Here is a 12,720-nt window from a genome sequence, read left to right on the forward strand (position 1 = left end):
CTCAATTCTACCTACCCTTATTTTTGTAATCTAACATCTTTTTTTTTCTTTTGCAGGGTGTATTTGGACTTGCAGAACCTTTCACTTTTTCTTTCATTTCTAACCTACTCTATCACTTATTTCTCCCATTGGTCCATATTAAATTGTTGAACCAATTTTATTTCTACCTAGCTACTGATTTGCCAAGATTAAACTGTTTGATAGATCTTTATTTTCTACCCTATCAACAAAAAATGATATTTGTTCAATCATGCTTAGACTATATGATTTGAACAACATTTGGGGTTTTCGTTTTCTTCTTATTTTTTCTCTTTTGTTCTTTTTCTTCTTTTTTTGTATACCCTCTTTTAATTTCTTTTATTTTCTCTTTTTTTGTGAAATCACTTGAATCATGAAATCTATGATCAATTTGAAATATGGAAACTGTGAAATACTCAATCACCTTGAAATCATATAAACTATAAGACCCTAACACACTCAGCAGCACAACAACTTGACATGGACACCATTGTCATCCAGTACATGTTAGCAATGTCATGTCGAGTTGTGTCATGAGTCGTCTCGGCCACCTCACTACTATGAACCATATCTATTATAATCAAATGTAATGTAAAGTGAAATTCCAAGTGTCATTAGTGGAATATAACCAGTCATATGTAATGTAAAGAGTTATTTGTAATGAAGTTGAAGAGTCTTGAGGGTAGTCCAAGAGTCAAAGGGGAATGTCAAGGGTCACCCCACCCTTTGCTATATATAGAACCTCATAACTCATAGAACAATATTTTGGGAGCCAAGATTTTGCTAGGAATTGCTTAAAGAGGGCTTGGAGAGTATTGTGATGAGCCTTGGCTTCTCGACAACTTAGAGCGAGTACATCTCTTTGGAGGAGTAGACACTGTTGACTGTAATGTTCCACTATTGGGGATAATAGCTGTCAATGGTATATGTATGGATGGAACTTTCACTTTATATATATATATATATATATATAGGGCTAGCACGTCTTCATGCATATGTTTTTATTGTAGTTCGACTATTCTGGTTACTTTAGCAATGTATGTTGTTTAACTTACGCATTTGTGTATGAAATATTTTGTATATGATTGTATGAATCTTATTGAAGTCATGTTGTAGGTTTAATCAATCACTTTGGATTATCGACTATTCTTCTTTCCATCTTGCGATGTCATTCAACTTGTGTGTTCCTTTTAGGTTGTGTACTATTACAGGCTTCTAAGTGACACACTTCCTTTCCCCCTTTGTGTTTTAGAACCCCCATGCATCTCACTTGACTCATTGAAAGGTAACACACTTGCTTCCAACAAAGATATCATGCTTACCTCTACGTGCTATTGCAGTCAAGGCATAACTTTACTACCCATTACCGAGACTCCAACTCTGGCAAACAGTCTGAGGTCTAGTTGGGAATTCTTACTTAGGGTATCCCCTGACATGTTGGTGGGTCCAACAACATCAAAAAAACCTATGGATATATCCAATGGACAATCTGAGGATAGTTATCTTGGATGCCCTATTGATGAAGAAGGGCTCGAGGTAGAGACTGATGAAACAGGGGTACCTACAACAATGTCAGCTGAAGCGAGGGTTCCTGAAATACAATTTCCTCGGGAATATAATAAATCATTTGAAAATTATATTTGTGTACATACTATGGTGAAAAAGAGGAAATTGAAGGAAAGATTTGATGGAAAGAATCCCAAGAAGAGAGTATGGGTAATTATTGTTACACTATCAACTACCCAAATATCTGAGGAATGCACTAATACAATAGAAGAAAAGGAGTCTAAGGGATAGAAGATTTAAGAAAAAGAAGAATAATTTGTAAAAGAACATACCTTGACACTTGAAGTTCATGCTATTCCACTTGAATCAAAGGAATCTAAGGAACAACATAAAGAGAAGGAGTTGAAAAAGGAACAAGAAGATGTCTCTTTGTGAGGTAAGTATGTAATTGACCTCCTTATTCAACAAATTAAAAAATTTAAGGAGGAAAAGGAGAATTTAAGGAAACAACTTACCATGGTTGAAGGGCAACTTCAGTCTAGTAAAAAAAATGGATTAGAAGCCCTGTGAGAACTGGAAGAAGTAATGCCAATGAGATTTTGTAATCGATGTAACGAAGTGTTGGAGGAAAAAGGTTATGAAAGGACAACCACTATTTTGGTTGGAATTCAAGCTAGAGAGCAAGATGAAAAATAACAAACCATTATTCCACTATAATGTGTTGAAGATGGTGCTGTCACACAAGAACATATAGTTGAAGTAAAGCGGGATGGATATGTCAGGATGTGAAATCATGTAGATATGGACATGCAGATACTTAAGTTGAGGGGAGATATTGGGATGTGAAATTGACATCTTTTTGTACTCATTTTCCTACCTTTTCTTTACCCTTTTTATTCTCAAGGCCATACTTTACCAATGTAACGGTCATTATCAACTTCAATATGTCTCTTTTAATATGTCGTCCTTATGATCAGATTATAATTGTAATTTGGCATGAGAACTATTGCTTTAGGTTATTTTTCTCGTAGAGCCATAAACTGAGTTGTTACAAGGTTTGTAGTCTATTGAGATGTTGTTGCAAGATTACACTTTCCAATTTTGCCTCGCCAAGGACATGACAAGGACTCACTAAGCATTTTTTTTACACACGAAGATATGTTTTATACACGCTAACCTCATTCAATTAGTTATGAACATCAACATGGAAAGCATCTGGTGAAAATATAATTCGACTGTCAAAGGAGAAGTTTATGGGCACCACAACTGAAACAGTTAGGATTTTCTATTGATAATTATTGTATTTTGGAAAATTTACAACTTTGTCCTAACCTTGGAAATTTTTATCAAATTGTTAATGTGTATTCTCAAATTAGGTCAAATGAGAATCAAGAGATTCTCATTATGATCTTATCATTGCAATTTGAAATTATAAAGAGGTGTACTCTCTTCCTGTTTGAGATATACATATAGAAACATATAGACAGTGATAGAGGGGGATAACACCAACATTGTAATCTTGTATGTTTCATTAATGCAATCTCAATCATTGGTGGATACATACCTTTCTATTGACTAGCTTGTGTGTTGTGTAGTGTTACTATTATTATTAGTCTTATTCATGATTTAATCATTATATAATTCTAACCACTGTATTGTCTAACAACATAGGTCCTGGACCGATCTCTTTGTTAGTGTGAAATTTATTTAATTCTTATTATAGTTTGATGGTGTGTTCATTTCATTTGAATGTTTGTTTCAACATTTGTTGAGAGAATGGTTTCTAGGAGTGCTCTTCTTTTTTGAATAAGAGTGATAGTCTGGCTGAGTGGTTTTATTCTGTATTGTGTGTTTATTTCTTGAGAGTGTTAACAAGTTTTGAGGGTGCAACAACCATAGTGTTGAGTTGTTGAGAGTGTGATTACAACGATTGAGTTAGAGATTCATTAGCACTAGTCATCATTTCCCTTTGCATATATTCTGCATAATATCCTTGCAATAACAAAACCTACCTAGATTCACAATTAATATGAAGAGTTGGAACTATTGCACTAAACTAAAAGGACAAATTTTTTTCCCAAGAGCAAGTTGAAGAAAAACCTATACATAACTTTCACATAATGCAAGTTGAAGCAAAACTTGGAATTCTATATGAAATATGAAGAAGAATTATTTAAGGGTCAAAGTAAACATATAATAACTCAAAAGTGTGTAAAATAATTAAATAAATAATCTAGAATTTGAATCAATCAGATTGGTCAAAAAATGAAGTTTGGGCATGCATTTTAGTGAAGCAAGAAAATTTTGGCCTATTTCACAACAACGCATGCTCAACCTTAATTTCAAGGCCAGATTGAATGATTCAACTTTTAGAGTACTTTTTAACTCATAATTAACATTACGTTTTCACATATATATTTCTATTATGCAAGAATATATTAAATTGGCTTGATTTCGTAGGGTTAAATTCAAGGTTTGTGTGCCTCAAATAGATGCACACCAAGACTTGTACTTAATTGACTGTGTGATAATGATCATTCCAACCTAAATATAAAACCATTTTATGCAACATAGCATAGTCATTTTCATAAAGGAAATGTTATACACTAAAATCCAAGTTTGACGGAATAGCAAATGGTCATATCTAGCAATGTTCACAGTCGGAACACATATGCACTCTTAAAATGAACCAATTACACTCTTGTTAATTAAATTTGAAATGGGACATAATTGGACAATTCCTAACCATAGGATATAACCTTGCATCATGTTTGAAAAATATCCTACATAACTATGTTTCCCACTTATACACAACTTTCACATAAGGCAAGTTGAAGCAAAACTTAGAATTTTGTAACAATTAAAAAGCATTTAGAATCATTAAATAAACAATATACAATTTGAATCAATCATATTTCCCAATAAATGAACCCCGGGCATGCATTTTAGTAAAGCAAGGCAATTTTGGTTTACTTCACAAAAATACACACCCGACCTTCCTTTTAAGGCCAAATTGAATGATTCAACTTGGAGAGTAGTTTTTTACTCATAAGTAACATTAATACAATTAAATATTTTTATTTTTTCACATATATATTTCTGTTGTTCAATATTACTCCAAATGGCATGTATTTCAAAGCATAGAATATAGGGCTTCTGTGCCTCAAATAAATGAAAACCATGAATGTTTAGGAACAAGGTAATGGACTAAGAAAAATCAAACTTGTATTTTAAAAGATGAAGAGATAACACCTTGGGTTTGCAGGGTCTATTTTAGGCTTTTTCTATATTTGGACATATTGTTTAGGGTTATAAGTTTAAGATTAGGTCAAGTGGCCTAGTTAGGGTTTGAAGATAAATAGGTAAGGAGAATCGAGACAAATAGGACTAGTTCTTATTTCTTGTTTGGAAATGAAGTCTAAGTAAAGATATAAAAATGAAAAAGTGTGTAAAATATTTAAATAAACAATCTACAATTTGAATCAATTAGATTGGCCAATAAATGAAGCATGGGCATGCATTTAGTGAAGCAAGGCAATTTTGGCCTGCTTCACAAAAATGCATGGCCAACCTTCGTTTCAAGGCCAAATTGAACGATTCAACTTGGAGACTATTTTTTTACTCATGTGTAACATTAATAGACTTAAATGCTTTTAATTTTTCACATATATGTTTGTGGTGTTCAAAAATACTCCAAACTGCATGGATTTCAAAGGGTAAATGGTAGGGGTTTTGTGCCTCAAATAAATGCACGTGAGAAATTTTTGGGAACAAGGTGTTGGACTTGTAAAAATCAAACTTGAGTTTTAATAGTTCAAAATTGTAGTTTCTTGGTTAAAACCCTATGAGTAAGGTTGGAAGGCCTTATAATTTAAGTAGTAATTAGATTTAAATGTTTCCAAGGGATAAATAAAGAGATGGCACCTAGGGTTTATAGGGTCTATTTTAGGGTTTTCCTATATTGTACATATTTTTTAGGGTTTTAAGTTTAAGATTAGGTCATGTGACGTAGTTAGGGCATTTACTATAAAAAGGTTGGGTACCATTTTAATACAAAAAGGAAATTTATTATCATTTATGAATAACAAGTTGGATGCTGTAAAATTGGTCAATTCCACCCATGAGAAAGAAGTGGTGGCCATATTACAAGCCATCAAAATCTTGCAGCCCATTTTTAAAAGTGTTACTTTTAATAAACTGTATCCTACATCTAAATATTAATTTGAATTTTTAATTTCATGTTTGAGAAAATATAGGAGTAAAGGGAAAAGTTAAAGGACCTTATAAACAAATTTCATTCACTTAATTAAATTTTATTTTCTTTATAAAAGTGATTATAGAAAAATAAATCACTAAGTTAAAAAAACTCATTTGCATGTGCATTCCTCACGGTTTATTCAACCCGCATTTTTGTATTCAACGTGCATTCGTCATGGTTTATTCAGTGTGCATCCTTGCATTCAACGTGCATTCCTCACAATCTATGTAGTGTGCATTCTTGCATTCATCTAGCGTGTCATGACCCCAGAAAATGATGGCCTCAATTGAAACAAAAACGTTCTCTTCTCTGCAAACGTTTGACACACGAGGTTCCCAGGAGAAGTTCACAGTCAAAAAATTCAAAGAGTGTGTTGATACATGGAGAGATAAAAACAATTGTCCACTAGATATGTTAGATATCCTGAGAAGAGCACAAGTTTATAATTTTACATTCGGATAGTTCGATTTCCAAAATGATGAGATAGTTGATACCATAGAAAATTATGATGATAAAGCCATGGAATTAAAAATATTTGGGCAAAGGATTAAGCTAGACCCTGATCTGGTTGCAAGAGAAACAAGAATTCATGCAGAGGGGGAGAAATATTTAACTCCAAGTAAACCCCTAAGGTAGAAAAGATTGAAATAGCTAGTAAAATATGTGGGAAAGAAGTATCTATTACAAGGAATGGATTAAAAATGCAAGATGTTCCCCAAGGACTATACAAATCCTTGATTCAAGTTTCCCTTAAGAAAGTTATGAATCATCACAAGCTTGATATTTTTGGTGACAACATGAGGATAGTTATTCATTGGGTGTAAGGCATGACCATAGATGTCCCTCATCTGTTGGCTAAAAAATTACATTATGCCCTGCAAGAAAGTAAAATTAATAAGGTTAAGTTCAGTTTCCTGGGAACACTGTAGAAAATTATTGATTTGTATCGACCTAGTGTTGAAACAAGGCCTCTTAAAACTTACATTTGGAAATCAAAATGAAAGAAAACCATTGAGGAATAACTTGCACAAACTTCGATTGAAGGTGTGGAAAATTTTGTTTATAGAATTTTCCATGCTGAAGATATAACTGTTAGTGTCCTAGTAGACTTACATGTGCTTGTGGATGAATATGAGGAGCAGGAAAGTATGGACCATTATATGGAAACATGTAATGGTGATGTTTCTATAATAGACAAAATTCCTTCTAAATAATTTGCACCTCAATATAATTTCCCTTTTATGGGTGATTCAACATCTACATCTCCAAGTTTAAATGTGCACAATCCAACATAAAGTTTTGATAACATATTTTCTTTCTCAATATAGGATAGAATGATCCATTACAAAAACAGATCAATGGAGGATTATTCCTCTATATACTGCAGGAAGGAAAAGTAAGAACTAAAGGAAAAGGATATTGTTGAATGCTTGAAGAAGATTGCAGTGCTGGAATCAACAATTGTGCAAAAAACACTGAAATCAGTCAAAGACATAAATTCCAAGGATACAATTATTGATGAATTGCATAATCAGTTATCTAGAATGAGCAATGAAGGTGTGAGGGAGATAGATGACTACATGCAAAGTTCAAAAAAGTTTAGGTTGCATATGATGAAAAAAATAGTGAACTTGAAGAGGAGTTGAGAAGAAGACCAGGGGTTCTCAACATACCTCCACTGGAAGCTTCAGATACTTTTGAGGATAAATTAGTCAGGTTATTGAATGAGAAAGATAAATTGATTGAATATTTAAAGGCTAAAATTGCAAATAAATCTACAGATCATAACCAACAAAAGCTTGAATCAGAGGTTGAAGAATACAAGAAAAGAGTGACTAATTTGGATAAAACATGTCATAGGAAATCTAAATAGTTGAAAGAGAGATACCTTGAAATTTCCGAGGCAAAGTAGGATATTAAAACACTTTAAATGGAAAAATATTAACATTTTTTAAAAGGTGGTACTAAGAGTGGGGATAAAGGTAAGGGTGAGGGTAAAAGTACAAGTCAAGATAAAGGAGCAAAACAAATTCCTTCAAAGGAATTGGAGAAATCCAAGCTAAAATTATGAGTGTATGTTTTAGAGACCACTGTCTCAGCCATCAAATCTATGGGTGATCTGTATGTCTCACCACCAATTTTTCAATCATTGAAATCAGAACAGGGCGTAATTGCACAATTATGCTCACTAGAGGTTCAAACATTGAAATCATTTAATTCTCCAGATCTCTAAAAAGTCTTGGACAATCATTCCAAGGAGCTTCAGATTCCCAAAGGCCTCTCACCTATTCATGATCATGATCATGTTATTCATTTAATTCCAGAAAGTGTTCCTCCAAACATCATGCCTTAAAGACATGCTTATGCCCAAAAGAGTGAAATTGAACGTATGGTTGCATAAATGCTAGAGGCTGGTATAATACAACCTAGTCAAAGTTATTTCTCTTCTTTAGTAGTATTGGTGCACATAAGGATGGATTATGGTGTATGTGTCCAGATTATAGAAAGATCAACAAGCTCACTATTATAGATAAATTTTCCATTCTCGTCATTGATGAATTGTTGTATGAATTACATGGATGAATTTTCTTCACGAAGCTTGATCTTTGTTCAAGATATCATCAAATTAGAATGAAGACTGAAGACATTCTAAAAGCAACATTAAGAACTCATGAGGGTCATTATAAATTTTTAGTCATGCCTTTTGTCCTTACTAATGCACCTTCCACATTTCTAGGTTTGATGAATTCCATTTTCAACCCCTTAGAAATTTTGTGTTAGTATTTTTTGATGACATACTAATCTAGAGTAAGTCTTGGAAGGATTATGTTCAACATGTTGACAAGGTGCTCAAACTATTGGAGGAGAAACAATTATATGAAAAAACCTCCAAATGTTTCTTTGGAGTACATGAGGTGGAATATTTGGGTCATATTGTATCTCATGATGGTGTTAAGGTAGACCCTAACAAAATTAAAGCCGCTAAGGAATGGAAAATCACCACAAAAATAAATCATCTTCTAGGATTTCTTGGGTTGAGAGGGTATTATCGGAAGTTTGTTAAGAATTATGGGAGAATAGTGGCACATATAACATCATTACTGAAGAAATATGCATTTTCTTGGACTCCAGAAGAAACAAAGGCCTTTGAACATCTTTAAGAGGTAATGTGTCAAGCATCGGTCTTAGCTACGCTAGACTTCACAAAAAAAATTAGTGTGGAATGTGATGCCTCAGGAAATGGAATTTGTGCTATTTTAATACAGGAACGAAGACCCGTTACTTTTGAAAGTTGTTCAATAAAAGGAAATTATTTACACAGACCTATTTATGAGAAGGAAATTTTGGCGATACTAGATGCACTAAAGCAATGGTGACCTTACCTAATGGGAAGACACTTCAAGGTAAAAACAGATCATGATAGTCTTAAATACTTTTTGGAACAAATATTATCTTCAGAAGAGCAAAAAAAATGGGTGACAAAGATGTTGGGTTATGACTTTAAAATCATCTACAAAAAAGGTAAGAAAAATGTTGTTGCATATTCACTCTCAAGAATGGATGAGGATGTGGAAGCATTGCTTTGTGCCATTTATGATATCCAACCTGAGTGGATAAACGAAACAAGGGATGAATGGAAGAATGATGAAGAGTTTTGGTCACTCATTCAAAAGTTGCAGCAAGATCCTAGTACATATGATACATTTAGATGGAAAAATGATTCATTATGGTACAAAGATCACTTATATCTTTGTAAGAATTCCCAACTCAAACAAATGATTCTTTTGGAATTGCACACCTCTCCCTTATGAGGGAGCTCGAGATTTTTAAAAACTTACCATAGGTTCAAGAAGGAATTTTTTTGGGATGGCATTAAATCTGATATTTAGAAGTTTGAGGCAGAATGTTTGGTTTGTGAACAAAATAAAGTTGAGACAATTAATACCCTAGTTTTGTTACAACCTTTAGCCATTCCAAATCAACCTTGGGAGGAGGTCTCAATGGATTTTATCACATTTCTATAACCATAAATACAAATGTCTCTCAAGCAAGATAAGAAACATAATACATTATCACCCAAATATTATGGTCCTAACAAGGTATTGCAAAAGATTTGTACTATGGCATACACATTGCAGTTCCCTGCATCTTCCAGAGTACACCTAGTTTTCCATGTTCCATGATTAAACAAGGTTATCAGTGACAATCTTCCAGTTCAAACAGTGTTTCCGGGACTTAATGAAGAAATAAAAATCATATTTGAGGCTGAAGTAGTCATAGAAATAAGAACCTGACAGCTATGGAATTGATCAATTTCAGAGCATCTCATTAAGTGGAATAACTTACCCACTGAAGATTCCACATGGGAGGATGAGAATTTTAAACAAAAGCATCCATAACTACAGAAACGTTGAGGACAAGAATTTTTTAAAGGAGAGGGGCATGTTAGGCCCCTATAACACTAGTGTATCCCCCTTATTGTTATCTTTTGTTTATCCCCCTTATTATTATTGTTGTACCCACATAGCCCCTATAATGTTATTGTTGTGCCCCATAGAAGCCCACAATTTTTATTGTTGTGCCCTTACATTATTATTGTTATGTAAGTTCTAATTATATTGTGACCCCTTAGACTCCTATATATACAAAGGAGGTCTTGTCATTTGTATCATCCAATAATTATTCATTTATGGAATGTAAAGGATGTTTCCTCCTCGAAGAGGATACTTTTTAAGTCGTTGATCTATCTTTTTGTGAGCTAGTTGCATAACAAATTAATTTCAATTTCAAAATTTGTATATGCATCTATCTTCACCCAAAAAATCCTTTCTTCTTCTTTTGGCCATATTTACATTCGTTTGGACATACTCACCATCTACCTATACCTCCTATTCTGCTTCCATATCTAAATTCATGGTTACAATTATTTTCTAGAGCTTTTACATAATTTATAAATCCTAGATATTTTCCTAGATTTTATAAGTTCTAGAGACCTTTTTGCTTTACGAATGTTCTAGAGCAGGGCAAAGGCCAAAGTGTTCAAAGTTTCACATAGGAATTTAGGAAGCAAGATTTATCATTGGTCATTCCTTTAGATTCACCTAATACTGTGATGAAATATATTGGTGCTTTACATTGTTATATCTAACATTATTTATTGTTGTTGGAACCCACTACTATTTATGTGGCTAGTGTTAAATTTATACATCTTGAAAGAATGGCTAAACATGACAAGGAACATCATCCAAAGAATTCATCATCCAAACCCGATAACAAAAAATTCAAAGGAAAAGTAAAGGGAAAGGAAAATAAGACAACTACAACAAAAGAAACAAGAAGGAAATCTATCTTGTACACATTGCAAGAAAGAAGGGCATGATGAAAAGGATTGTAGGAATTTGCATCCGGAAATGAAGCCAAAGCGATCTGGTGGAAAAGGGAAGCATAATATGGTTGCAATTTTGAAACAAGACCTTGGATCTTATTCTGATGATGAGATGCAGATTACAGTTGTGGGCATATAAGGTAACAACTCTCTTCATGTTGATTCAAGCTCTGAAATTCGTGATATTTCAAGTTCTACAAATGAATCTCATATAGATGAATGGAAGAGGAGTGAATTGTTCCATATTATGTGTAACAACCCCGAGTTAAAAGTTCATGTAATAAAGGAAAAAATAAGACCAAGGTCATGGGACACTTAGTCCAAGCTAAATGTTGGGAAAAACATCCTAATGGGTGTTCATTTGGTATATTATGGCTAAGAAAATTGGAAAATGCATTGAAAAGGAAAAGAGGCATTAGTTGGCATATTATTTATGAAAATAATGAAAAATTGGAGAAAAGGAAGGTGAAAGGTCACAAGTTTCATGTGAGGATTAAAATGAAGGAAAATAGAGGAATTTGAAGAAAATAGAGGCCTTATTAATAAAAATGTTTTTGAGGATCAGTTCACAACCTTTTGTCATTTCAATTTTGGAGCTCTCTTTCTATTCTCTCTATTCTCTCATACTCATGCACACTTAGAGAATTATTGGAGCACTCTAGCATCGGAGAAAGGAAGGAAAAGGAAGGACAAAAAAGAAAAGAGAAGAACAGATCAAGCAAGGAAGAGTTGGATCAAGCAACGATAGTGGGATTACTTGCAAGTGTTGTGTTTCATGTATGATTTCCTTGCTATTTTGTACATGCATGGTACATGCATGTGTGTATTTCGTTCTCTTGCTATCATTGGCATGGGATTTTCCAAGTGTGACAATGGTTTCATATTTGCCTTGCCATTTTTGGATAGCCATGGTGATGGGGTTATTTCATTTGGCTGAGCTTTGGATTTCTGGATGGTTTTGGAACCGGGTGAGGTGGTCTTAGGAAAATTCCCAAGGGCCTAGAAATCCCTTGAACAGTAATGGCAGGATATGCGGTAAAGCCTGAGGGTGGAGATGGGAAAATTCATCAAGGTATTGGTGAATAAATCCATAGACATCCATGCTTGTTTAGGGCCTAGTGATCCCTTGACCAGTTTTGATGGGATTATGGTAAAGCTTGGTAGTGTATGTTTCTTGCCTTGGGCCTCAGAATCCCTTGACCCTGGTATTCCATGGTGGTAGTTGATAGACTTACCAAGTACACACACTTTTGTGCATTATCTCATCCTTTTAAAGTGAGTAAAGTTGCTACTGCATTTATGGAAACAATTCAAAAGCTTCATGGAAACCCAAATATTATAGTATGTGACAAAGATCCCATTTTCACTAGAAATTTTTGGATGAAATTATTTTCTTGTCTTGGTACTCAATTAGCTCATAGCTCATCTTATCATCCTCAATTTTATGGGAAAATAGAGATAGTGAACACATGTTTGGAAGGATATATTTATTTCTTTATATCTAATAAACAAACACAATGGGTCAAGTGGTTACCTCTAGCTGAATGGTGGT

Source organism: Pinus tabuliformis, chromosome 1_1 (assembly GCF_031772625.1).
Source record: "Pinus tabuliformis cultivar Carrire ecotype Pingquan chromosome 1_1, CPIR1, whole genome shotgun sequence".
In the NCBI taxonomy this organism is placed as follows: Eukaryota; Viridiplantae; Streptophyta; class Pinopsida; order Pinales; family Pinaceae; genus Pinus; species Pinus tabuliformis.